Source organism: Calonectris borealis, chromosome 9 (genome assembly GCF_964195595.1).
Source record: "Calonectris borealis chromosome 9, bCalBor7.hap1.2, whole genome shotgun sequence".
Lineage (NCBI taxonomy): Eukaryota > Metazoa > Chordata > Aves > Procellariiformes > Procellariidae > Calonectris > Calonectris borealis.
In genome coordinates this window covers 29,354,095-29,360,094 of record NC_134320.1, presented here as the reverse complement: position 1 = coordinate 29,360,094, position 6,000 = coordinate 29,354,095, and positions in this window count along the sequence as shown.

The following is a 6,000-nucleotide window of genomic DNA, read 5'->3' as shown; positions in this document are numbered from 1 at the left end:
TGACAAACTGCTTACACACCCCTACCAGAAGACTAATCCTCTTTGTTAATCTGACTCTTTCTGTCACCTTGTTTGGCTAAGAGAACTGATGTTAAAGTAGACAAGACTGTAAACAAGAGTAGCAAATGGTGCTTGAAACCTCCTGGTGGGTTGTTGAGCCTCAACGTTCCCATTGTTCCAGCCTGCGAGGAAGCAGCCGCTGGAATTACGGTTGCATGTGTCAGACGGGACCTTCCCAGCTTCAAACCCTCCAGGCTGGGGGAGCCTTTTGTTTGCAGATGTAAAACCTCAGCCTGCATTTGGCCTTCCTGCTCCCTTCACTAGATAACCCTGTTTAGGGCAATTTGCGTAACTTTGTTCTGAGCTGTCAGCAGTCCCCTCTGCTAAGGAGGGATCCCGCGGGGATTAGTTAACACAGAGGCTTTGCAATAGACCTTCAAGCACAATACACATATGGAGCTTAGCTTAACACTAACAAACCACTAAAATGACCCGTACATTTGGATAAAATGTTTATAAGATTTTAAGTATTCTCATACCATTAATACCCTGCATGAGTGATCCTCATTTCCAGGGCATTGTGAAGAAACAAGCCAAAAGGGAGGGATGGAGGCGGCTGGCTGACCCCATGGCAATAAACAGCAGCTCTTCAACCCACCTTGGAAATCCTTCCCCCTTCCAGTTCTGTGCCAGCCTGGGTCCAGAGGAAAAAGGCTGAAAACACAGAGGAAACCACCATAAATTCCCATGACTATCTGATGGGGGTAAAGGATTGTTTAAGATTTCAAGGAACTTTGACCGTTTTTTTACTAATATGGTGCAAGGAATTTTAAATTGTCTTCTGCACAGGCTCTCAGCTGCCCTCTCTAGAGACTGACTTGATTTCGGCTCAAATCACTGTATCAAGTTGTATATCGACTTGCTGTGCAGCCCCTTGAGTATTTGTGACTGAACAGGGGCTGATCAGCACAGAATTTGCCCCAGTGCAAGAAAACCAAAGCAAAGCTGGGCTGGATTTGTAAGCCATTCATTGAAGTTAATGAGAGTCTTTTTCCAGTAAAATAAAATTTAGCTCCACGTGATTGAGCAATCCCAGCAATGCAAAGACAAGACAGCACAAACACTTCTCAAGGGTGGATTGCTAATGTGCTGATTGCAGTGCTAGCGCTACAAATATGAAATGAAGTACAGTCTGTGACCTTACCTATATTTCTGGCTTATTCCTATGCCCAAATCAAAGACTGAAATGTATTGGCACCCAACCTTCGCAGGCTGAGGTTAAAGTAACCCTGCTGACTCCAGTTCATGCAGCTTACATGAATCAGGCTCCGCAAGCATCAGTCACCAGGCTTCTTCGTCCCTCGGGTATGTGAAGTGTGTATGTCTGTTTTCTGGAAACATTCCTTCACCTTCACTCTTCTCCAGAGGTAGGTATTTAAGCTGGAAGGTCTCCAAACAATTTAAATAATTGCTTTTCTAATTATCTTCTCCATGGGAGATGAGGGATGCTGGCTAGGGACCACGATGGCTGCTTGGGGAAGGTGACAGAAATAACCTGCCCTTCTCTCCTGAGCACTCCCACCAGAAGAGACCTGCTATCTGCAGGGCCAGGGGACATTCCAGTCTGAGTTTTCTGCTGGGATGAGCAATCACAGAAAAGCTATCATGTAAACAGCTGATGGGTCCGGCTTTTCCTATATACCATCAGCTATAAGCTTTGCTTAAGCACAAAGCTTGGCACACAGATACTATAATGGCAGAGAAAAAAGACAAAAGGCAGTTCAGTTAAGCTGAAGGTGTTTCAAACACTGTCTTTTCATCCTGGGACTCAGAGCAGCTCAGCACCTGTGGCCCCTTGCCGTGTCACCCCACCAGCTCCCCGTGGAACCGCACCATGTCCCAGTGCCTGTGCAAGCACCAAACACACACATCTCTGACTTCTTATCCCAAGAGCATTGACTCGAAGGTGCTTAACTAGCCACTTAATGATGAAATTTCAGTACATTTAGACTGGCTCAGTCAGTGCAATCTCATTTTTAATTCTGTAGACATGTCTACATGAATTTAGCACCACATTAAAATACGAGCTTTCAGATTTCTCAACATCCACCACAATTATTTATTAAGCATGAGATCCAGCTCTGCACCGAGGACCGCGTTCAGCCTGCAGTGACTGATGAAGCTCCCTGTGCCTGACTCCCACTCACTTCGTTCTCTGCCATGATAACGTGAAAATGCTCCACACCGAGATCAGTGGGGCGGCAGTTTTTATTAATACCCAAAGAACTTTTATAAATGGTAGCTGTTAATTAGTTTTAAGAGCTTTTCTTATTTTTTTGTGTGACTTAATCCACAAACAGCACGTGGAGAAATAAAAACGTTCATTCATCTCCAGGTGAAAGATGGCTCGAGTTGTAAGAAAAGCGGGTTGGTGCTGCTCTGCTAGCACTTGCTAATGCCTCCTCCTGACAGGCTCCTCGGTGCAAAGAAGGAGCTGAATTGAGCCAAAAACCTTCATTCTGTGAGAACATTTGCACCACAGCAGTTCGACAGCTGCAGCTTCGCATCGATACCTAATACCTACACGTGAAAATTGGGTTTCTTTGCTTTTCCCTCCCCTGGAAGGGGTGGCTTTGTTGTTCCAAGGTGAGTTTCAGCTTTGATAGGGAAATTTCCAGATCTTCTCGCTGATACAGACACTGATGTCTGCTCTTCTCCCAGGTGGGAAAGCAGGGCCACATCCCCGGCCCACCCCTGGGCAGCAGTGGGGCTCCGCTGCTTTCGTACAGCACCTGGGGCTCCGTCACTTGGGGACCACACACCGCAGACACCCCTGGCCACTTCACCCGGCTGTTAAATGCTCAGGTCTGTGCCCAGCAGAGGAATTTACTGTGCTGGGTTCCCCAAGCACCACCGCAGCACCTTCCACAGCAGCGCTCACCGGGGATCCCTGGTGCTGCTCCTCCCGCTGCTCCCAGCCTTTGTCTGCCCCGGGGAAAGGATTTTGCTCTCCCGGCTGTGCCACGTCACTAGTTTTTCTATGTGATATTTGCACCATCCTGGAGCTGAAATCTCACAAAGAGTCTAGATTTGATGTTTTGCCCTTAATAAAGCCTCAGGCATTTAAAAAGCCCATGAAAACTGTAGAGAAAGAAAATTTTAAAAGGGAATTTAGTACAGATTAAATGTAAATAACAACCCACGAATGAACTTCTATACACAAAGACTCAGGAGAACTGTTGAGAAAGACAAGCCCCACATTGCTGTTAAACCAAGGCTGCACCTGAGCTGAAAGGCCAGAGCTTTTATCCACTTAGTTTCCAAGCCTCTGGTTTGAAGCACAAGGATAAACCCATCTGCTCAGCAGGCAGCACGTAAGAATCAAATCCATTAGTGCCACGTTATGTGACTCTGGAACCTTTATGCATTTGGAGGAAATCATCTGCATTTATTACTTGCTCAAGAGAATAACACTACCTCTAGCTTATTTTCCTAATAATTATTTTTTCAATTAATGAAAGCACTGCCTTCTTAATGGAGTGCAAAAACCACCCCACCCATTTATCTCTCCTATAGCAGCAAAATGGCATTTGCTGTCTTAAGCAGGAAATGAGTTAAAAGGCAACGGGAGGATATTTTTTATTTCTCTCTCTCCTCTAGACTAATAAACATATCAGAGTGTATGTATGTGCTGTGTGTGTTGATTACTTGGACAATTGGATGTGAGGCAAATAGTCCTTAAACATGATGGCAATAGATGTGTCCATTAGAAATTGAAAAATTCCATTAGATTTTCAAAATAACTAGGTTTATATCTTTTCCAGAAGCACAGGGTAAGCAAAAACCTTTTAAATTAATCAATAAGAAGTAAAATAAATTAATTTTCCCAGACTGCTTCAACATGAAGGGACGCAACAGCGCAAGTACATACAATTGATCATTTAGCTAGGCTAAAGCTAACAGTTGTTAATACACAGCGTTCATCGTATTAATTCCAACCTATGCAAAATTCCTGTCAAAAACACTAAGTGGAAAAGACTAAAATAATTTGGCTTGTAAAGGACACTGGCGCAATGGAGGTTGTCTGCAATAAAAATAACAAGTATTTGGCAGTCTTTTGAAGGATGCGTGCTTAATCTAGGGGGTAAACTTCAAGCAAAAACTCACAGCCCAAATAACAGTTCTCCACTGCATCAGTGTTATCTTGCCTTACACGTGTTTTTGGGTTCACAGAGCTCTCCAGCTCCAAGGGCCATCCCTGCCACCTCTTTCGGGGTGAGCCATGGGCAAGTGTGCCTGTGCGGAGCAGTCCTGGCCCTCAGGGCACCACGGAGCATCCCGGGGCGGGGGCACCCCGCGGGCATCCCTTCCCCACGGCCGCAGCCTGAGCCAGGAGGCAAGAAGTGCCCAGGGCAATTGTGGAGGAGATTGAGAGCCACCAACTGCTACCAGATAACGGAAACTGGAGTGTGGACAGACAGAACAAATACATCTCAATGGATGGACACACAAGGCCTGATTGCATATGGGCTTCAGTGAAATCCGCCAGACAGCGCTGTGTCTGCACAGTGACTGCCCAAGGGGACTCTGCTTTGGCCGGGAGCTACAGACACCCCCGTACTTGAACCGCAAGTGAACATTAGCTGTCGTAGGGCGGGGAGCGCCTGTGAGCTGAGGGCTGTTGTGATTGACGCCCTGTCAGGCTGCCCCGCCGCCAGCCCGCTCTGCGTCTCAATCTTGCAAACAACCGGTCTCACACCCCTCCGTGCCCACTGCTCCCCAAAGCGTCCTCAAACACCTGAGTGCACGGGACTTTCGGAGACTTTGGACAGTGCAAGCCTGTGCAAGATGCGTGTCCGCTGGACCACAGGCTCATCTCGGTATCTTTAAGGCCTGCCCAGCCCACAGAAGTGAAAAGCAGAGAGAGAGAGAAACAGAGATCAAAGTCTGAGGAAGAAAGAGTGTGTGTATGCTAGTGGACTCGGCTTTGTCCTTGAGAAGCCCAACTTTATTGTGAATCAACATCGAAAAAGAATATACGCACAAATTCCGAGTGGAAAAGTGAGGTTTTACTGAAATAACTTGCTCCCTTAATGTCATCAAATACAAACACCTAGGTTCATCCCTGTTAACTTTTGGCACCTCCATGGAGCAATGCAGTCTGAGATGTCATTCATCTAGTCAGAGCTTCATCTGCCCGAAGCTTGCTCTTCCTCTCCATCGGTCGAGTAGTGAGGCACTCTGGCAACCTGGCCTCTAACACAAGCATCTTCCATACGTGTGTAAAAGGGATGAATCCAGGTGTAAATTCATGTCTGCAGAGTTGTGCACCCAGAGACTCATATTTACGTTGCCCATGGCTAGACCTGAGCTAGCTCCAGTGACTAAGTGGAACAGCCACGTGGCTGCGCTCGCGCCATGCTGAGGAAGGTGTATGGTTTTGGTGCAACACTTCTAATGCAAGTATTTGGCTTCTCGATTGGAGGTGGCCTGTGTCCTACCAGCTTAGAGCCCAGGCAGCGTAAGCTTGGGTCTGTCTTCACCAAGTTAGCAAAGACGTATCTTCAGTTCTCCCCCAGCGACGGACGGCGTGCTGCGGGTGGGTTGTAGTTCCTTTGGTCATCCTGCACTGCTGCCCGTTCGTGATTCGGGGGATGGCTGCTAACTAATATAGTGCACGTATCTCTCTAAGCACATGTAGAATAACGCTCCACACATACAGACAAGGTTTACCTAGGCACCTGTTCTTTCCATTCAGCGTACGTGTTTTATATATACTACATATATACTATACTATGATGTGCTACAGCCACCTACAGCGTCAGTGGAAATGCAGAGAGATGGGTATCAGACCCACAGCCCACGCAGGTACCTAGTAAGACCATGCTTGCTTCGGCCCGGTAATGTCCCGGTATACCTTAACGTGACAGGGAGGGTTCCTGTCCCGAATCCCGTGCCGCTGATTTCGGCACACAGTGCAGCCGCGGTCCCTGCCAGCAA